Below are 23,211 nucleotides of genomic sequence, written 5' to 3'. Positions count from 1 at the left end.
AGAGCAAACAAAGTATTCCCTGCACAGACCAGAGTATAATTTTAAAAAGTTAAAAATGTAATTTATGTAAATAATAATTAAAGGGACAGTTTACAGCCCATTATAATTGTAAAGCAGATGTTTAAAAGTGAAACAAGGTATCTTTTCATCCTGCTCTGAGATGATGTTTGATTCAGGAGGCGAATAGTATTTAATTATAAAGATACATTCTTAAAAATTGAAAGCTAGCTGCATGGTGGCAGGTGTTTCTGTCCAGCCAGGGACAAACTGATCTCTGCTTAGTCTCAGGGAACTCTGGAGCCTATGAGTTGGACTCTCCTCTTCACAGGAGTCCCCATCCAAGGACAAGAAGATTTTGTATAATATCTCACTTAACATTTATATGGAAAGATTTGTGTGTTCCCTGTTTGGCACTGGGAAACTGCAGAGCTATCTTATGAGAATTTAGCTGCCTATCTATGCAGGCATCTAGGCTAGATGATCAGCAGTTGACCTGCTGACTCAATGACTTAGATGTTCCTTTGATAGTTGGACAATGGGGAAACTAATTTGCAACATATCTCCTTCATTAACACCATTTGGTGGTCTGTCACAAAAGGGAAAGGCATTCAGAATGTTATGTAATGTGTGCACATGCGCCAGGTACTTCTGGTCCAAGGAGGTAACGGGAGGTACGTTGCCGCTCCACTGGACCGTTTTTAAAGAGAGCACCGCGGGGGAAACTCAGTGGCGGTGGGGAGTGCACCCTCCCCAGTCCTTAATGTTGTCTTCTCCCTGCCTTCGAACTGGCAGGCGCCGGTTCTGTGCACACCATTAGTAGGAAATGGTTAACTGTGCTGATGGGAGACTGGGTGATGAGAGAATTAGTGCTTAACAACTTCTTTGCCTTCAGTAGGGAGCTGAGAGCATCCAGAGAACTCTGAAAGTGGGCAGAAGGAGCAAAGGGAGCTTGTTCCAGGCGTGCCCACCCCCTTTGTAATTGGGACCAATGGCTGGGAAATGAGTGATGGGAGCAGGGGCTTGCTGAGAGCAGGCAGCCTGGAGTAGCATATTATTATTATTATTATTATTATTAATTTGATTTCTATACCGCCCTTCCAAAAATGGCTCAGGGTGGTTTACAAAGAGAGATAACAAATAAACAAGATGGCTCCCTGTCCCCCAAAGGGCTCACATTCTAAAAAGAAACATAAGACACACACCAGCAACAGTCACTGGAAGTCCTGTGCTGGGGGTGGAGAGGGCCAGTTACTCTCCCCCTGCTCAATAAAGAGAATCACCACGGTAAAAGGTGCCTCCTTGCCCAGTTAGCTGGGGATATGGGCTCCAGGAGGTTAAGACAGGGGAGGGAGGCCACAAACAAACCATGGTTAAGAGAATCAAGCACTGATTATTGCAGCACTATTCTCAGTTTAATTGGTAAAGCCTGCTAAAATTTAACTGAGATTCCATACGATGAGGAGAGGTAGCAGGAAGGAGAGGATAGCTGGTCTTGTGGTACCAAGCATGGCTTGTCCCCCTAGCTAAGCAGGGTCTGCCCTGGTTTCATATGAATGGGAGACCACATGTGAGCACTGTAAGATATTCCCCTTAGGGGATGGAGCCGCTCTGGGAAGGGCAGAAGGTTCCAAGTTCCCTCCCTGGCTTCTCCAAGATAGGGCTGAGAGAGATTCCTGCCTGCAACCTTGGAGAAGCCACTGTCAGTCTGTGTGGACAATACTGAGCTAGATAGACCAATGGTCTGACTCAGTATACAGCAGCTTCGTATGTTCCTATGATGTTTGAACCAACCCAATGTGAAGCCATAGTTTTACACTCTGCCTGTGGTGTATGGAATGTATGGATAATGGTTCAAGGTGCTATATCTTACATTTAATATTTATTATAATACATGTAATATATATTACATTTGTAAATATAGTTGTCAAGATACAATGTGGCCAAAAAATAGGCCATATGTCTTGGTAAAACTGTTCATGTTTGTGTCATTCCTTGACTCATGCGACTTTTCTCTTTGTTTGTGTCACAAATTCTTAGCACAGATATGTATGTTTTGCAGACTGTTGATATCCTACAGCTCCAGTGTTAGGTGGTTATGGGGCTGCACAACTCTGGCCAAAGGCTGGAGTAAGAAAAGGCCAATTCTCGGTTGCTGCAATCAAGGCCATCTCGATGGGTTATCCCCCTCCTGTGCTCCAAGGCAGGACTATGCTAATTAGCTGAAAGATAAACGTCTCTAGAGCCTGAGGGGGATGACCCTGCCCAGTTCTTACAGTCCTGTGTTGCTCCAGGCAGACTTTCTCTTCTCTCTGATCTTCCCTTGCTGTTCTTATAGCTGAATTTATCTTTTACTCTGCTTTGTTCCCTCAGTCCTCTCTCCTCTTCCCCTCTCCTACTCCTCTTAACTGTATGGAGCACGCAGGAACGCCTATAGTGTCTCTGTTCCTGCGAGGAGAATGAGGAGTGTGTTCCCTAGGTACACGAGAAGGCCTGAATCCCAGTCGCATCCTTGCCGGCTTCCACAGAGCCATCTGGCAGGACGCAGGATAAAGTCGCAGCCAGTCTCCTGCCCTCAGGCCCGAGCCTCAGCATAAGACGACATGCAGGCCGCAGGTTGAGGTCGCAGCCAGTCTCCCACCCTCGGGCTGTGAGGAGTGGATGGGAACAGCGGCAGCTACTAACTCCAAAGGGGCTCTGTTCCTTGCAACAAGGCAAAGCGCCTGGGCCTAGCCCAGGAGTGCTGCAACCAACCATGAGGGTTGGTTGTTCCAGACGCTGCAGCTTCAGCTTGGAGAGCCCACCGAAACTGGTGAGAGCGCTGTGTAGTGGTTGGAGTGCTAGTTTGGAACCGGGGAGACCCGGGTTTGAATCCCCATTCAGCCATGGTGATTCTGGGCTGGTCGTTTCTCTCTTGGCTTGGCCTGCTTTGCAGGGTTGTTGTGAGGAGAAACTCAAGTATTTAGTACACTGCTCTGGATAAGATCAAGGCCAGCAAGCATCCTATGGCCACAGACCTGCCTAGGCGGTGGCACCCTCTCCCCTCTTCCAAAAGCAAGAGCTTACACATTTTAGAAACTAGTTTTTCATCATTTTCACACAGCTCCTTCTAAAATCTCGACATTTGATCCTCAAATCCAACTTTAAGATCCTTCTTGTAAACTTCATTTAACTGATGGTACTGAAACCAATTACTAACCAAATTTTGTACTTCAATAAAACTTTTTAACTTACAGTCCTTTTCTTGAAAACATAACAAATTCCTATAGATATCCCATTGCAATTGTATATTTACCTCTTTACGTACTAGAGCTTCAATCGGGGATAACCATAACGCAGTTTTAGGTTCCAACCATTTTTTATATTTTACCCAAACTCACATTAAACTCCTTCTTATATAGTGGTTAAGAAAATATGTACTTTACTTTTGTCATACCACAAATAGGAGTGCCATCCGAACCTTCTGTCAAATCCCTCCAGATCAAGTATTCTAGAATTTCTCAGTGTTATCCATTCTTTTAACCACATCAAACAAACAGCATCAAAATACAACCTTAAGTCTGGTAGGGTAAGACCGCCTCTTTCTTTTGCATCTGTTAAATTTTTAAAATTAATTCTTGGTCTTTTCCCTTGCCAAACAAATTTAGTTATGTCTTTCTGCCATTGCTTAAAACAAGAGTCTTCCGATCTTGTCCAGTGGATTTTCTAAAAAACACACGACATCATCCGCAAAGGCTCTTAGTTTATACTCTTGTTTCCCAATTTTTGGGCCTTGTATTTGATCATCTTCTCTAATATTTCTACAGAGCACTTCTAATAAAAAGTAATGGGGAAAGTGGACATCCTTGCCTAGTTCCTTTTTGTATTTTACAATTGTCTGATAATTCCCCATTTACAATAATCTTAGCATATTGCTCCGAATAGATTGTCTTGATAGCCCTAGTAAAATTATTACCAACGCCCATTGCATCTAATAACTTCCACATGAACTGCCAGGAAAGATTATCAAAAGCTTTCTCTGTGTCCAGAAAAATCATAGCCATCTGTTTGTCATTGTGTTTTTCATAATACTCCAGTACATTCAAAACTGCTCTCACATTATCTCTTAATTGTCTCTTTGGCAAGAAGCCAGCTTGATCCTCATGAATAAAGAGTCTTAATATAGCCTTCATTCTTCTTGCCAAAATGGCGGCAAAAAGTTTATAATCATTATTTAAGAGTGACACTGTTTTAATCTCTAATGGGTCCCCCATTATAGGTAGTGACATGGCAAGCACCAACCGCACAGTCAACTTATGCCATCTCAGTCTAGCCTATTGACAGTCTCTCTCCATGCAAACCATCTTAGCCGTGAGATGATGGCACGGGGCAATGCCTCGATCAATATCACTGTTTTCGTGACTAATTATATTCCCATCATGGGATATATTACCACAGGCTCATAACCTCTCACAGGCTTATAACCTCGGGTCTCTCTCCAGCTATCTTAACATTCTCGCCTAGCTATTCTTCTGGGGTGGAACCCCCCCCCCGGCAACAGCTAGGATAGAAGGTCCATGACCATATAGTTGGATGACCACACCCAACTAATCCTAGAGAGTTGTTGTATTGCTTGCAGCCTAGCCTAAGGCAGGCAAAGTGTCTTCGTTCCTGAGTGGTGCTACATGCTGACGTCTCCCTCAGTACGTCAGCTGGGCACTTGTCCAGTTCCCTACCTGGGCATGAGATTTACTGGGCAGATGACCAGAGGTTAACAGGCTCCCTAACACAGTAGAACCCTCACTGTTAGCCTTACAGAGGAACCTAGGATATTCGTCCGACTTTGACTTTTCTCTTGACGTCCTAAAGACCAAGGACAACCAAAACTCTCTCAGGTGTAACTATGGCACAACTTGGACCTATATCAGCAGCTCAGTCTCATTCCATAAAACTGACTGCCTGTCAATTTCCTTCTACCAGGATCACTACCAGGCAAGGCAGTGACTTCTCCAACTATTGCCAGATGGATTAGTGCGTGTATCATTCTGGTGTACAAAACATTCAGCCTCCCTTATATATCACGGCCCACTCAATGAGGGCGGCGGCAACCTCAGCCACCTTTTTTCACCCAATGCACCAGTCCAGGAAACCTGTAGGGCTGCAACCTGGAATAATCTGTCTACATTCACGCAGCATTTTAAAGTGGACATTATGCCTCCACCTAGGTGGCTTTTGGTAGACGAGTTCTGTGAGGGTGCTTCTACAGGAGCGGTCAAGAGCGCATCCCTCCCTAGTGACGTACAGGCTTTGGTATGTCCCATCAAGATGGCCTTGATTGCAGCAACCGAGAACGGAGCATTGGTTCACTTACCATGAAGGCTTCTGGTTGCTACAGTCAAGGCCATCTCGGCCCTCCCGGCTAGCCGCTCTTGGGTTGCTCCTGATGGTGGCAGGGTGTTGCTGTTTTTGTTTTACTTGTTTAGTACGAGTGCTGGAATTAGATCTCTCTTTCAGCTGGCAAGGGCTCTTCAGTATCGTATGTCCATCCAGCTCACCTGTCTGTTCTAACTTACTATGATTTACCCCATGTATCTTAATCTGTGGTTGGAAATATAGGTCAGTCTTTATTTGCTAACTTGGCCTGTAAGAACTGGGCGGGGTCATCCCCCTCAGGCTCTAGAGACTTCTGTCTTTCAGCTAATTAGCATAGTCCTGCCTTGGAGCACGGGAGGGGGATAACCCATCGAGATGGCCTTGACTGTAGCAACCAGAAGAAGCGTTCACGGTAAGTGAACCAATGCTCTGTTCGGATGGATACTGGCCATACTTGCTCAAACACCCTGTTTTTGTAAAAGCAGTTTTTCATATACCTGAAACTTTTAAGAAGTATTAAAAACCTCATGCATTTTAAAATAAACTGTTTTTTAATCATCAGTTTTTATTCACTCTTGCCCTGTGTTTATTGCAAATAGATTTTTCAAATTGATCTGAAGCACCCTGATTGACTGTTGCAGAGCAGAATTATGCAATCTTTGAAATTACTTAAAAGGTGATAGAATCACTTTATTTTTAAAGAAAGACCATATTCTCTGAGGAGAACCCAACCTCTGGGTAAAGAAATAATAGCCTTCCTGAGAGATGTACTAAAGAATTAATAAATGTATTAATCTGTAAAATATGTGCTAGTTCACTGAATTGAGCTGTACTTTTCCCATTGACTTAGCTTATATTAAATCATTTTTAATTCAGTGTTTTCATCAAGAGTAATTTATTTTGATTGAAGGTTTTAATATGATTCACAATTTAAATCCATTCAAACACATTTTTAATAACATTAAGATTGTAACAATTTATCCTTGCTAAAGTCATACATTTCCTTCAGTTGCTAAAGTTACAATAAAAGCCTAAATGAATTTCAGAAATATCAATAACTGTAATTGCCACCAAAACATTACATCTCCTAAAATTTCATCGCTCCAGTTATTGTGGCTGTTAAACTGCAGCTGTCCACATTGATGTTGTTATACTAACACTCCCCAGGTAACCTGTCCTGTGGGAAATGCTGCTAGAAGTTAAAATGGAGTGAATTTGCTACAGAAATGTCATTTGCTCCCATTTACATCTCATTCCTTGTCAGAGTTCTAGTTGTTGATAAAAACAACTGATAGAAGTATGGCAAGTTTCATCCCCAAATGAGAGAGCAGTCCTCTTGGATTGCTCAATTGAGCACTTCACTGTGTGGGGAGTCCCACTTACTTCAAAAAGCAAGAAAATGAGTTTTCTTTCCACAGTGAAGCTTTCAAGATTGTATTGGTGATGAGATGGACCTGCATCAGGTTGAAAATATTGTGCTGTTAAAAACTTGACAGTGAGCCAGCTGTGATTCTCCTCTGAACATCTGAAGCATGAGGCCAATTAAAAGTTTGTGATTCCAGAGGGAGATTTTTGAACATGCAAACAGTGAAATTCTGTGGTAGTTCTGGCTTGTCATTTTTCTGCAGCAGATTGTTCTGAGGGAGTGGGAGAATGAGCGCCTGGATTTTAGGAAGAAAAATGTAAGGGTGGATGAGGGAGTTTATTTCTTAGTGTGCACAGTTGTGGATGGGAAACTGGTCACTGAATGTTACACTATTCCAAAGGGATACACCAACTTAATAGTGTGGGTAATCATGTGGGTAATTTCAGTAGTGGGGGTAATAGTTTAATACAGTTTAAATTGCAGTTGACTAATGGTTAGATAGCAGTGATGGTCTAAAGATAGCATACTTTTCTGAGTCTAGCAGGGGCATAGAGGTGTTAGTATATTTTTGTCTTTAGTCTGATTTTAATAGACTATTCATTAAATAGAATAGTCAGAGCAAGGAAGCAGTGGTTCAGCAAGTGTTATGTTTGCACCCAGCAAACATAGAAATAAGTGAGATGGAGGCAGGATACAAAACAAACACACTTCACTTGGTCTAAGTCAGTAGGCAACTGCTTACATGCACAGTTGCCTGCTTTTATACAGGTGAAACTCGGAAAATTAGAATATCGTGCAAAAGTCCATTAATTTCAGTAATGCAAATTAAAAGGTGAAACTGATATATGAGACAGACGCATTACATGCAAAGCGAGAGAAGTCAAGCCTTAATTTGTTATAATTGTGATGATCATGGCGTACAGCTCATGAAAACCCCAAATCCACAATCTCAGAAAATCAGAATATTACATGGAACCAAGAAGACAAGGATTGAAGAATAGAACAATATCGGACCTCTGAAAAGTATAAGCATGCATATGTATTCAGTACTTGGTTTGGGCCCCTTTTGCAGCAATTACTGCCTCAATGCGGCATGGCATGGATGCTATCAGCCTGTGGCACTGATGAGGTATTATGGAAGACCAGGATGCTTCATTAGCGGCCTTCAGCAATTCTGCATTGTTTGGTCTCATGTCTCTCATCCTTCTCTTGGCAATGCCCCATAGATTCTCTATGGGGTCAGTTCAGGCGAGTTTGCTGGCCAATCAAGCACAGTACACTGTATACTTTTCAGAGGTCTGATATTGTTCTTTTCTTCAATCCTTGTCTTCTTGGTTCCATGTAATATTCTAATTTTCTGAGATTGTGGATTTGGGGTTTTCATGAGCTGTACGCCATGATCATCACAATTATAACAAATTAAGGCTTGACTTATCTCGCTTTGCATGTAATGCGTCTGTCTCATATATCAGTTTCACCTTTTAATTTGCATTACTGAAATTAATGGACTTTTGCATGATATTCTAATTTTCCGAGTTTCACCTGTACATACTCACTGTATGTATCTATACTTACTGTAACTTGACATATGAGTAATTCTCAAACACCCAAGTAGTACTAATACAATCACTACATCTCCCTTTTTTCAAAACAAATTTACAAAGCCCATCCCCACACCCAAAGTAGTAATCTACTCAAAAATCTAATGAGCCTTTAAATCATTCTTTTCCTTGATGTTGGCTCAACACTGGCTTAACAATATCCTGCTCTACTTTCTTACAAGTCTCTTTTATTATGGTATCACTGACAGTTTGTTGTTCTTCCTCTCCTGTTGCATCAGTCATAGGAACATAGGAAGCTGCCATATACTGAGTCAGACCATTGGTCCACCTAGCTCAGCATTATCTACACAGACTGGCAGCAGCTTCTCATGCAAGCATGCAGATGTTCTTCCCAGAGCGGCTCCATTCCCTAAGGGGAATATCTTACAGTGCCCACATGTAATTTCTCATTCAAATGCAAAGCAGGGCAGACCCTACTTAGAATGTATTGCTGTTATTTTTTTAGTTTGTAATTGGATCCCTGCTGGTATGTTTCCCAGACTATGAGAAGCACCTATATAGGATAGCGAAGCAGCAATATAGGAAGATGCTGAAAGGCATCATCTCATACTGCAGTGGAGGAGGCAATGGTAAACCCCACCTGTATTCTACCAAAGAAAACCACAGGGCTCTGTGGGCGCCAGGAGTCTAAATCAACCTGATGGTACACTTTAAACCCCTTCTATAATCATTTGTGCTACATAGGATCTTTGTGCATTATTTTTCAACCACTTGTGCAGGTTTCGACAGTCCATCTTGTTGGATATTAACTTTGTCTTTCAATTTTAAAGGGGCCAGGACTTTTGAACCTCAATCATAATATTGCTTTTATTTGTCCTGTCTCATCTTCAGTTATTCAATTATGTTTCCTAGAACAACATGTGGTTCCAGTAAGACTCCTGTTGATGGCAATCTTGTTCTTAAACTTTGTACCATCAAAAGTTGAACTGGTGACTGGTCTATAAAAGGTGTATTACTATAATCTAGAAGACTATGGTATAAATCTAGGTGGCCAAATTTGGCTTAAAAAAAACCAAATTCTGGCTTACGGCCCATTTGACCCACGAGTATACCCATTAGGTTCTGGCAACTCTGGTAAATCAGTATTAGTCTCCATAGACTTTTGAAACATCTTTTTCATAGTCTGTATTGCCCTTTCAACTATTCCATTTGACGGAGCTTTGCCTTAAATGGACTTGAAGTGGTAAATAAGAAGTCCCATTCTTTTGCAATATGTCTAAACACTTTTTAACAAAAATGAGGACCATTATCATTTGCAACTTCATCAGAAATCCAATGTCATGCAAAGATAGGTTTACAGAGTACAGCCACAGATTTACTGGGCATATTTTTCTAAAAGACAAACTGCTAAGAGTTTTGAATAGCAATCCACCACTAGAAGATATTCTCTATTTTGAAAAGCAAAAATTTCAATTCCTACTTTTTTCCATGACCTGGAAGGTACTTCATGCAACAAAATAGGCTCTTTACCATTTGTTTCTGTAAGAGTGACCTTACAAGCTTGTACCAATGGCTCTATTCAGTAGAGCACACATACTTGGCCAATAAACAGAACCTCTAGCTCTTTTCTTACAGTTCCTTTCCTAGATGACTCCCATGGATTTTATATAAGATATCATTTCTCAGTTTCTATGGCATGACTATTATGCCTTTCAGCAGCTGCAAAGTATGATCTTCTGACATAAGTTTTAAAGCCTTCAACTTTGAATCAGAAATAGGTAAATAAGACCTCATTAAGTTTACTCTGCTGCATCAGCTTCCTCTGTATCAAAGTCTTTTCTATATTTTAAAAAAGTTCTTGACAAAGCATCTGCAATAACTAATTCCTTTCCAAGCTTATAAGTTACTTGCAGTTTATACATTTTAAGGTTAGCCACCATCTTTGAATTCTAGGAGGTGCACTAGCTAATGGTTTCTTAAAAATTGCTTCCAATGATTTATATATCTCTATATCTATATCTATATCTATCTGATAAACAAACTGATAAACATCACTGCTAAACAAACTGATGAAATCTTGTACATCCAAATACTATGACTAACATCTCTTTTTTTATTTGAGAATAATTTTGCTGTGTAATTGTCATTGTCTTAGACTCATATATCACTGGTAACCTTTCTTGTAACAACACTGCACCTAAACCTGTATCGCTTACATCTACAGAAACAGTTATTCCTTTTTCTATATAAAAGTATTTTAACTCAGGTGCTTTGCTTAATAGATTTTTAAGCTTCATGTATTGGCATCTAGCTAAACACAAGATCCTGTTGTAACAATTGTCTTAATGGAGTAATAACAGTTCCATTCTTGGGATAAATTTTGCTAAATGATTAACCACCCACCAAAATCTTTGCAACTCTGAATTATTCTGTGGACTAGGCGTTCCAACAATAGCTTTTATTTTGGTCTGATCAAGTTTTACTTCTTTTCCAGTTAGAACGTAGCCCAAGCGCTTTGTTTCAGTCAAAGCAAATCTACATTTAGACTCATTTAGTTTCTTTTGCTACATCTCTCCAAGACTTGCTTCTAGTGGTGTGCACGGAACCACAGAGGCGCGGTCCGGCACTGAGGGGGGTCGAACTTTAAGGGCGGGGGGGTAGTACTTACCCCTCCTGCCGCTCTTCCCCCTCCGGCGCTGTATTTAGAAGTGAAGTTTTGGGGGCGGCAGCATTCCTCCCTGCCGCCCCTGCCCCCGTCGTTGCCAGGAAATAGTGTAAATAGCAGCACTCATGCACCTGTCGTGGCGCGCGCGCCGCATACATCACACGCACTTCTAAATACAGCGCCGGAGCGGGAAGAGCGGCGGGAGGGGTAAGTACAACCCCCCCCGCCCTTAAAGTTCGAACCCCCTCAGTGCTGGACTGCCGGACCGGCCTGGTTCCGAACCGGTTCAGAGGCCTCCAACATGGCCTCCGGACTGGTTCGTGCACATCCCTACTTGATTCACTCTCATATCGTTTATTGGTACCCCACACTAAAATATCTATATATTTAATCCTCCTGGGTGCGCCTTTAAAATGTGCATCCTGGCACCAAACTGATTGGCTGGGCAGTGGAGGCGCCTGATAGGCTGAGGCACACCCAGGAGGATTGGGTGTCACAGTGGCAAGGCGGCGGCGGGCCCGGCTGCGGCAGTGGCACTTACACGCCTGGGGAGGCGGCTGGGCCTCCTGGAGTCTGGCCTGCACTGAGGCACAGCCACTGGACCCAGCAGCTGCGATGCGGAGAGGCCGGGCTGCACCAGATGGAGCCGGCAGCTTGCAGGGGTGAAAGGCGGGCAGCAGAGCTGCGCTGCAGAGCTGGCCCAGGAGGGTAGAAAGAAAGTTGGGGGGCAGAAGTGGCGGTGGGGAGGAGAGGCGGCTGGGCTCGGCACAGGCCGGCCATGGTCAGGAAGCGGAGACTGGGGCAGAAGGTGAGGGTGGGAAGAGGTAACTGCCAGCCCCAAAGAGTGCACAGATGCTCTGTGTGGGGTCAGCTAGTAATCAGTATAACACATAACTACCTCAGTATCTTCAAAGGTGTGCAGTATCATTCTCTGATAAACTTCAGGAGGTGAAGAGATACCAAACAGAAACCTTTTAAATCTGTACCTACCAAAAGGTATATTGAATGTACACAGCTTGGAATTAGTGTATTTTCCAAAAATCCATTACTACCATCCAATATTTAAACTATTTAGCAACTACTAATCTAATGGTAATTTCTTCAACAGTTGGTTACTGAAATACTTGATTTCAAAATAGTTTTATTCATACTCCAAGAATCCAAACAGATTCTTATCTGCTTCTTTCCTGGTTTATCCACAATCACTATAGAATTAACCTGCTCTGTAGGTTCCTCCACTTTCACAATCACTACCAATTGCTCCATTCTTTTAAGTTCTGCAGCTACCTTTTCTCTCAATGTAACAAGAATTTTTTGAGGGGCATGTACCACTGGTGATATTTGTGGATTTGGTTTGATTGAATAAATAACCTGGTAAACATCTTGTTCCTGGGAGGGATGAGTGAAGTATGCCGGGAAGTATACTTCCAGTAGGGTCACCCAAAGTGTGAAGGTCATCCCAGGTGCCCAGCTAAAGTAAGCAGGCACCTATATTTGGCAGCAGCGATATAGGAAGGTGCTGGAGATGGACAATCACTTCAGTGACGATGACAAAGGCATCATTTCATACTGTGTGGGAGAAGGCAGTGGTAAACCACTCCTGTATTTTACCAAGAAAACAACATGGATAGACAAAATGGAGTGATTGTTGATGTAGTACCGGATGATGGGCCCCTCGGGTAGGATGGTACTCAACATGCTGCTGAGGAAGAGCTGAGGATCTCTCAGAGTACAGATGGTGTTTATGAAATTACAATAGGGACGTGGAATGTAAGAAGCATGAATATGGGAAAGCTTGACACAGTGAAAAATAAAATGAATCAACTACAGATTGACATCTTGGGCATCAGTGAATTAAGTGGACTGGGATGAGACACTTTCAGTCAGAACACCATACCGTTTACTACTCAGGCACAAAAACCAAAGGAGGAATGGTGTTGCTTTCATAGTCAGAAAGGATATAGCAATGACAGTAAGTTAAAGTGTGCCGTCGAGTCAGTGTTGACTCCTGGAGACCACAGAGCCCTGTGGTTGTCTTTGGTAGAATACAGGAGGCGTTTGCCATTGCCATCTCCCGCGCAGTACGAGATGATGCCTTTCAGCATCTTCCTATATTGCTGCTGCCCAGTATAGGTGTTTCCTATGGTCTGGGAAACATACCAGTGGGGATTCAAACCGACAACCTCTGGGTACAATGCGGTCACTGACCGACTAATATCAATTAGATTTCATGGACAACCTTTTAACATGACAGTTCTTCAAGTCTATGCTATACACGTGGACATCACCAGATGGAGTACATAGAAATCAAATTGATTCCATTATTGGTGCAAGGAGGTGGAAGAGCTCAGTTATAACAGCAAAGACATGGTCGGGGGCTGATTGTGGAACTGATCACGAATTGCTCATGTGCAAGTTCCAAGTCAAGCTAAAGTGGAAAAACAAAGCTATCCAGCTCCCATGATATGATCTTGAGAATTACCCACCATTTTCAAGGAGAACACCAGGAACCACTTTGAAGTTCTGAACCTCATTGATAGGGAGCCAGAGGAATTGTGGAATGAAATCAAAGAAGTTGTGAGGGACAGATGTGAAAAGAGACTGCCAAAGACCAAGAAACAAAAGAAAGCAAAATGGATGTCAGAACAGACGGTGGAAATTGCCAAGAAGAGGAGAGAAGCCAAAGTCAAGACCTCAGGAAGGAACTTAATATGGAATTTCAGAAAGCTGTTAGAAGAGACAAGGAGCAATACTACAGTGACATATGTAAAGACCTTGAGGATGGAAATAGACATGGAAAAACAAGGCAAGTTTTCCAAAAGATCTCTGAACTCAGAGGGAGGTTCCAACTTGGAATTTGAATTTGAATTCAATTCAAACCTTGAATATGTTAAGGGACAGATAGTAACTGATTCAGAGAAGATCAAACAGAGATGGAAGAAGTATACAGAAAATCTGTACAGCAGGGACATCAACGTCCAAGATACTCTAGAAGATATTCTCTACTTGCAAGAACCTCTAGTACGGGAAGATGAAGTTAGAGCAGCACTCCAGTCATTACCAAGTCGGAAGCCTACAGGAATTGATGGAATAGCTACAGAAATATGGCAGGCAACAGAAGAAGAATCAGTCAAGGCTCTAACCAAACTATGCAAGTAAATTTGGAGAACACCACAGTGGCCAACAGATTGGAAGAGGTCAGTCTACATACCCATACCAAAGAAAGGAGACTTAACAGATTGCACGCCATCGCACAATATCCTTAATTTCACATGCTAGCAAAATAATGCTCACTAGCTGAACCCACACAGAGCATCTATGCTCTAGTACACTGAGCCTGTGGCATCCCCCCTCCTCCCACAACTCACCCCACAACTTGCTTTCTCTGTCTTTCTCCCCCCCCCACAACCCTCTCTCTTGTGCCCCCCCCCCACAACTTGGCCCTCATCCTTGGCCCACCGGCGGCCGCTTTCCTTTGGCCTGCCAGCGGCCGCTCTCCCACCCACAACTCAGTCCTCCTCCTCGGCCCGCCGGTGCCCACTCTCCCTTCGGCCTGCCAGCCGGCCCGGCAGCAGCTGCTTCTCCTTGGCCTGCTGGCTGACCTGGCAACAGCCGCCTCCTCAACCCAGGCCCGCTGCTGCCTCCACCCGCCTCAGGGCGGTGGGGCTTCTCCTTCCCCCGCCAGGCCGCTTCTCCCCCCGCCGCCACCTGAAGCCATTTTTGGGCGGCCATGCTGCTGCCGCGTCACCATCTAAGCCCGTTGTCTGTCCCGGCGCTGAGCAGCAGCTCCACCCCACCTTTTCATTGGTCATGGCTGCAGTGGGCGTGGGGCTTGCCAAACATCCACATGTATCCCTACATCCTCCCCACAAAGTTCAGTTGGCCGTAAGAGAATTAAATATATAGATAATCATCCAACGCAGATTAGATTCCTATGTGAAATGAAAATGAAAGGGAAATGCCGGATGCTCAAGCTGGTTTCAGAAAAGGCCGAGGAACAAGAGACATCATTGCTGATGCATGCTGGATAACTGAGAAAGCCAACGAATTCCAGAAAGAAGTCCATATGTGCTTTATTGACTACAGAAAAACCTTGATTGCATCAACCGTATCAACCTGTGGAATATCCTTAGGAAAATGGGCATCCCAGAACATCTCATTGTTCTCATCAGAAATCTATACACTGGGCAGGAAGCCACAGTCCAGACAGAACATGGTGAAACAGACTGGTTCCAGATCAGCAAAGGAGTAAGACAAGGCTGTATGCTTTCTCCATATTTATTCAATTCATATGCTGAACATATACTGAGAGAAGCTGGATTGGAAGAAGATGAGCGTGGTTTTAAAGTTGGAGGAAGAAACATCAATAACCTGTGCTACGCTGATGACACCACTCTGATAGCTGAGAATACCGATGATCTGCAAACTCTAGTAATGAAGGTCAAGGAGCACAGTGAAAAAATGGGACTACAATTAAATGTAAAGAAGACTAAACTAATGACAACGGGTACAGCAACCAGCCTCAGAATTGACAATGGAGGCATTGCAGTGGTGAATAGCTAAAGGATCCAGCGGTCAAGAAATACGCAGCAGACTAGCACTTGGTAGGGTAGCAATGATGGCCTTGGAAAGGATATTTAGATGCTGTGACGTGTCTACCCCTACAAATATTAGAATCGTTCGGACAATGGTTTTCCCTGTGACACTCTATGGATGCGAAAGCTGGACCTTTAAGAAGCAAGATCGAACAAGTTTTGACGCTTTTGAACTTTGGTGCTGGAGAAGACTTTTGAGGATACCATGGACAGGCAGGAAAACAAACCAATGGATCATAGAACAAATCAATCCAGAACTGGATTGGCACAAGGCACAAATGGCATCCTTAAGGCACAAATTACCAGGCTCAAACTATCATACTTTGGACACATTATATGAAGACCCAGCTCCCTTGAGAAGTCTATAATACTGGGGAAAGTTAAAGGAAAGAGAAAATGATGGCCAGCAGCAAGGTGGATGAACTCGATTACGACAGCAATGAATGCACCACTGAGAGACCTTAAAGGCCAAGTTGAAGACAAATCATCCTGGAGAGACTCCAGGTGATTGCTAAGAGTTGACACTGACTTGATGGCACTTAATCGATCAAACAAACAAACATCTTAATCCTTTATATACATCTGTGTAATCTCTAACAGAATCATTCTCCTCTTTTCAAATCAACTCATTGTACCAGATTTAAATCAGTTACTACCGTCAATCCTCACTCAATCGTGAATTAATGATATATATCCTCACTGCTGCCACCGCCAAGGCCACTTGTTCCCCTCAGGCCGCTGACAGGCCCAGGCCCATCTCTTGCCTGCCTCCCTCCCTCCACCAATGGCCTTAGTAGCCCCAAACAGCAGCAGTGGTTGATTGGGCCCTTCCTTGCTGTCAGTAGGCGTTGCCATGGCCGCTCATTCCCTTTAGGCCACTGACAGGCTCGGGCCTGTCCCTCGCCCTTCCTTCTCTCTTTCTTCCCTCCCTCCCTTCTTCTCCTCCCCCCCACTTCGTGAATTAACAGATCTTGTTTATCTTGTTTCCTTATCTAATTCACACAACAGCAGCCTCCTTCTCCTGAAGGGGCTCTTTCCTCCCTCACGACCCCTCTCTTCGCAGACCCCTGCCTATATATATATATATATATATATATATATATATATATATATATATATATTCCTCTCCTTTACAATCAAGAACATCTTCCAACCAGTAACAGTTGTATTCCAACTGTCCTTAACTATCACAGGCTTCTCCTCCCTATCTGCATATGGAATCTCCACTCATCATGGTGCTTCTGTTTGCGAGCTCTCACAAGAACTGCCATGCACGGGATTAGCCATGGGTATGCCTTAGAGAATTATGTATAGGGAGATTCACACCTTATCAGGAGCAGTAACTCCTGATGTTGTCAGGAAACTCCGGGAGGAGACCATCTGCTGGACTCCCCTTAGCCTTAGGACATGTTCTTGCCTATAAGAACCCCCTTCAATCATGGGATCACACTTCTGCTTTTGGGATCACACCTTGCTGTTGCCATTGCATTTGTCACACTTGCTACCTGTGCACCTTGCCATTGGACACTGCAACCCCGCTCTGCCCAGGTGTGCTAAAGAGCTCGCTCTGTGCTTCAACTCCCTGGAGAGAAGAATTCCCACAGCAAGATCTAGGTAGATCTGGCAAATGGCTTTCTTCTTTCTCCCTTTCATCCTCAAATCTCTTTCCCCCTTCCCAGTATAGCCACTTGGTAACATGACCAACCAACCACTTTTTCATTTCCTATACCCCTGTTACCCCTCAATAAAGCAACTCTTTGTTTTCAAAGTCACATCTCCATCCTCTTTCTTTCCCTTTCCAGTGTGTCAACGTCACAGTCGCCTCCTGCACAGCTCTTAAGTTATTTTTATTCCTGTTTATGGATCTGCACCCATTGACACTAATTTCCCCCACTTGAGCCAAAACATAAACATGGGGGGTGGTAGATGACACACCACCTGATGTCTTTCAAATGAAGGGCTTGTTCCAAACTCGGAACAGAACGACTCCATTTTGAGTTGGAACTGTCTGAGTGTTTTGAAATCCAAAATGGCGCCTGGAATGTTCTGAGTCAGAACAGGATTGTTCTGACAGAACAATCTGCGTATTTTGCATTCCGTTTCGAGCTTGGAACAGAACACAAAATCTGTTTCATGCACATCCCTACAGCTGACCAAATTCACAAGTCTGTTCTAGTAGCTTTAAATCAGTCACATAGGGATCTATGTTTTCCCTTCATGTTGTGATCTTGTGAAAAAATTGTGTGTGTCATAGATAACATTCCTTCTAGGTATACAATAAGCTTCAAACTTATAAAAGAACACTTGAATCTCTTGTTTGTGAGCTTCATCATCAAACTGAAAAGTATTGAGTTTGGCTTCTTCTGGCTTCTTCTCCAGCAATATGTAGAAACAAGACTGACTCTCATTTTTCTCATCTGCTCCACTGGTTACAAAGTATAATTCAAACTCTTGTTTCTCCTTTCTCCAGTTTTCAGGCTACATTTCCTTCTAGCAACAACTTATCTGGACATTTTAGTTGATCCATTTTCTGCTCCCCGGTGCAGTTTTGTAGTTAGTCTGGAAGTGCTCCTCACCACACCAGAGCTTCTTTGCTCTGGATATCAGCCATTTTTGTTGTGCATATATTAACTATATATAGGGCAGGTGCAGACAACACACAAAAGGCCGAACCTCCAGTTCCCAGAGTTCAGCAGCAAGCTTGACTTCCAGTGAGTTGTGGGAAATACGTTGCTGTTGGTCATGTTGTCCAAGCCTGCCAATGTCGACTCATTCCACCTGGCTTCTGGTTCTGGACCCGACATCTGTAAGCAAAAATTGAAGTCAGGTACAGTTGTGTCCAGAACTGAAAGTTGGGCAGAATATGCTGGCATTAGTGGGTTCAGATGGCACAACCAATGTCAACATATCCTTCCTCTCCTCACTGGAAGTTGGGCTCACTGTTGAATTCCAGAAACTGGAGGTTCAGCTTTTTGAGTGTCATCTGAACTCGCCCATAGTATAATATGATAAAAGAAATTGGCAGCACTATGTAGGCTAAGTGTCAAAATGTTTTAACAATATATTAGAGCATGAGCATTCATGGGTGACAGCCAGCTTCAGCAGGTACAAAGGAGGAACATATTGAGAGTTGGTCTATATATCTTTTATCTTACTGTTTTTATTGCAATAGACTAATATGGCTAAGTAAAACAATATATACAGTGGCTGACATATTGTGGAAAATGTCTGAAAGTTAGTCCCATTCCATTTGGAATGTCAATAGGACTACATTTCCCTCAATATATCAGCCACTATGAGCATGTGTTGCTTATTTTTAGATCAGAGTGGACTAGAATTTAAATTAGTCATTAATTGTGCCTTGTGTGGTTTCCATAATCTCTTCTTGCACTTGATCTTGTGTGTTGCTCTCCTCTGGTGGCTAAAGGAGGAAGAGGATTCTTTCGAACTAGTGAATTAATGATATTGGTTTGTTTCTGTCAATATATGTCATTTCATTCAGGTTCTCTCATGTTTGAGTTATGCTTTGAATTGAAAGGAGATTCCAGGATGCAGTATAGCAGCAACCTTGGAGCACCACAGAAGCCTTATTGAAATAAATGGAAGTTGAACAGTAATAGTGTGTGGGGAACTGCATCTTTTCTTTCTGTATCCTTAATGAGGGATGCCTACCATAAAGATTTTTCGTTATCTAATGAACTTATTCTATACAAATAAATTTGCATATTAGCCCCCCCCACCACTTTTCAATTTAAAAGCAGATTCCCAAAGTGAATAAAACAAAATAAAAATGTGTCTACAAGCAAAAGATAAAAGCATCAGAATAAAGGAACCCTGCAGAAGAATAAAATCATTTACTAAATTCTTCTGGACATTGAACAATAAAACCATGTTAAACTGTCTGGTTGAATTGAAAAAGGCTTAACTGACACTGAAAACCTAAAAGCAAATTTGTACCATAAACCTCTCAGGTTCTTCTTTAACCATTTAATGGAAGTGTAGAAAAAGAAAGCTCAAAAATAAAAATAAACAGAAAGATCCCACACCAAACTGTCCAATGATGAAGAAAATAATAACCACAATATAATAGTTACTGAGTCGGGTCTCATGCTCAGTGAGACCCGGTTCGGGAAGCTCAGCGGGGAGAGCGAGCTAAGTCCGCTCTCCCCGCAGACGATCAGGGCAGGAGCCCTGGGCGGCTGGATTGCCCACCCACACGATTGCCGGCTCCATGACGGAGCCGGCAGGGGCTGGAGAGTTTGTGCGCAGGGCATACTGGGGAGATGCCCGAGCTGGGAGGCTGCTTTTCAGCCTCCCACCGGGGGTCTACTCATGAGTAAACGCGGCACGGAGCCGCACCATGGCTACTCATGATAAAAAAAACCTGGGTTTGCAGAGCACTCACTCCACAAACCCGGTTTTAGGGGCGGGCTACTTGAGCGGGTTACCCACTGAAGAACCAACAGGCTCGCAGCCGAGCCTGGTGGTTCTCATGATTGTAGAAAATCGGGCTAGCGGAGGCTAGTCCGATTTTCTACGATCGTGTGAATAGCCTCACTATGTTAGAAAATGTATTCAGTATGGATCAGTTGATGACTATAGATAGCACAATTGTATTGTTAACAATAAACAATGGAATCCATAGTAGAAATGAACACATTGAGATAATAAAGTCCACATTTGATCAAGTGGCTCAAGCCTCATTAGGGCTTGTTTTTGATCAAGTGGCTCAAACAAGCTAAAACTGAATTCAAAGGAAAAGACGCAAGGATGGTTAGAAATGTTCATAGTGTAAAAACTGAATTTGTTGGTCATTGTTGACTATGATCTGCCAACTTCTTGTTGAATGGGGCTTATGGTATGGCAATGCATCTAACTGTGGTTTCTTCTGGAAAATCAGGTGGCAGCTGAGTTCAGGAATGCTCTTTGTTAACTTCATGTAATTGTGCAGCCAGCAAGATGTTCTTGATCTGAGCTAGATAAGATTGGTGGAGCTGTTTAGTAGGACCACCTTGATTATGACCTAGAGACTATGAAACTCCCTTCCTAGAAATACATACATTTTGGCTACTGCCCCAAACATAAGATTTAGAAATGCAAAATGCATGACTTGTTCATGTTTCCTTTTTCCTTGTCACTGACTACTATGTGTGTCACTTGTTTTGCATTTTTAATTGCTGCAGGGAAGAGGAGATGTAAGGCTGCTGGTTTTGCCAGTCACAGAATCTTAAACATGAGCCTTGCTTTTTTGCCAATTATTTGATAATGTGTTTTTATTCTGAGATAAGGTGAGCTTTCCCCACCCTCCTAGGAATTCTGTAGTTTATGATTCAGGAACAGTTCCTTTTCTTGAAGCCCCCTCTACAGTTTCTTTGAGCCCCACTATTTAAAAATTCAGGTGACCTTTAGTCAGTCTAAAAAACTGAGCAGTCTAAAAAACTGGGGGATCCGCAACCCTAAGGGGAGCACAGAGAGCTGCTGATGGAAGGGGGGGTAGCTGAAAATCGTGCCTCCCGTCATGCAACATAAAATATTGTTGCTCCGGCATGGCATTAGTTTGGATGTCAGTTGTATTCTTCTAAAAAGTGCAAATGAAGATGCAGTCACATTCCATCATTGCATAATTTCCTGCCCTTGGGGGATTGATGTTAGGTTACCTATCTGCCCTAACATCTCCCCTTTTTTGTTGATCATAAATTCAGTCATGATCAGACTGAATCCACCTCAGTCGCCTTGGTCATACACCTCAGTCTAGATCTCTAGTCCAGACCCTCTTCCTCCTGAGAATCCCTGACCCCATGAGGGGCACAGGACCCTTCAGGTGTGATAACTGAAAGCAAGATCAGTACTTCTTAGAAGGAGTAGAAATGTGCACAAATTGGATATCACTATTTCACTAATTGGATTCGAGTTCAAATCAAATCAGAAAATGAGACCCAAATCAGTTCATAAAACAGTGGCCAAAACCAGCTGTTTAGATGAATCAACCTCAACATTTGAGTGTTTTGAGGCCTGTTTTTTTTTTCCTGGGGATTGCTGGTCTACCCATCGGGTTAGGCAGATAGAGCAGTCCTCTGAGGCAGGCCAATGCACAAAGGAGGAATGGAGGACTGGTTTGCCCGCCAACCCCAATTGGAGACCAGCTCTCCCCAGAAAAATGGCTTTTTCCTGGGAGAGCTGGTCTGCTAATTGGGGTTGGCAGCTAGACCAGCCCTCAGCTCCGGACTTAGCGCATTGGCCTGCCTTGGAGGACTGGTCTGCCCACTGACCCCAATGGATAGACCAACTCTCCCTGTAAAAAAAGGCCTCAAAATGGTGCTCAAAACTTGAATTTATTCAAGCTTGACAGGATCATTTCGATTCAAACTAGAAACAGGCCCTTTATTTTAAGGGTGCTTCATTTTGAGTTTGAATCACTCAAAATGGGCCGTTTCAAGCGTGAATTGTTTTGCACAGCTTTGTGTGTGTGTGTGTCTTTGTGTAAACCACTTTTAGAAAAGCAGTATACAAATGTTTGTTATAGTACAATAGTAGTATTCTGGTCTCCCACAAATGCACCATGGACTATTGCTGGAAGAAGCAAACATCTGCAAGTACTCAGAATACTTGTAAAAACATAAACTATGCTAATCCTTGCATCTCTTGCACAAAATAAAAATGTTTGCTAATTAGCAGTAAATTGCAGTTAATTACTTGTGAATCTTAATATGTTTCCATTGAACTGTAGCTGATATATTGATACTTTTGAGTGATTTTTGTCACAGATGCAGGGGCGCACCTAAGTAAAACTGTTGCCTGGGCTGCCCTTGCTGCAAGGGGCCCTCCCCTTCCATGAGGCCCCCTGCATTTGGAGGAGGGCCTTTTGCTGTCACCCGCCACGCTGAACCGCAGTTATCTTACTTTATTTACTTTATTTTAGCCACCGTTGTGTGGGACGGGGGTGGGTGATGAGCTGAGCAGGCCTCCCACTGCCCCGTGGAGGTCATGATGGCCAGAGTGGCCACTGAGCCTGCCTGTCCTAGCAAACTGCGAGGCACTCCTTTCTGTGCAGGTGCACTGGAGCACCTTGCAGTTTGCAAGGACCACTGGGCAGGGCCAGCCAGCTGGGCCAGCGGCCACTCCGCAGCCACCACAGGGCAGGGGGAGGCCTCGGCTCACCCTCTACCCCCACCCCACACATTGCTAGATAAAGTAAATAAAGTAAGATAACTGAGGTTCAGCAAGACTGGCACAGGATGGCAGCAGCAGGCCCCCCTGGATGTCCGCCGTCCATTGGAGGGCCTCCAGGACTTTGGAGGCCACAGGCCGGGTCCCCAAGGTCTAGGGGTTAGAGCGCCACTGCACAGATGCAAAACCAGGAGATTGTAACATGCACTTTTTATTCTCTTGTTTCATTTTCCTTTTATTTGATGTTCTCTGTAGCATCCATATGACATTTGATTTTTGTCTGCTAAATGATGTTTTAGCAGATTGTGTTTGCTTACTGAGAACTGGTTCTGACATTTAGCACAGTGGTAAGCTGTCATGGATGATGAAGAACTGGTCTCAGCCATGTGAATCATGTCATGTGTGAGCTGGGCATTGATGTGTAAAAAGGTGTGCATGTTTCATCCATTTTCTGTTCCACTCTTTGGATAGGGTAAGGAATGTGGAAGTCAGAGAAACATTTTATAC

General features: G+C 43.4%; 1 protein-coding gene across 5 annotated transcripts in view; it reads left to right on the top strand.

The window, feature by feature from the left end:
* ERCC6 (ERCC excision repair 6, chromatin remodeling factor) overlaps window positions 1-23,211 on the top strand; it is a 116,359-nt gene that overhangs the window by 15,389 nt on the left and 77,759 nt on the right. The gene's annotated exons all lie outside the window — the stretch shown is intronic.

The sequence above is a fragment of the Hemicordylus capensis genome, chromosome 3 (assembly GCF_027244095.1).
Source record: "Hemicordylus capensis ecotype Gifberg chromosome 3, rHemCap1.1.pri, whole genome shotgun sequence".
In the NCBI taxonomy this organism is placed as follows: domain Eukaryota; kingdom Metazoa; phylum Chordata; class Lepidosauria; order Squamata; family Cordylidae; genus Hemicordylus; species Hemicordylus capensis.
This window is presented reverse-complemented; position numbering and strand designations above follow the sequence as displayed.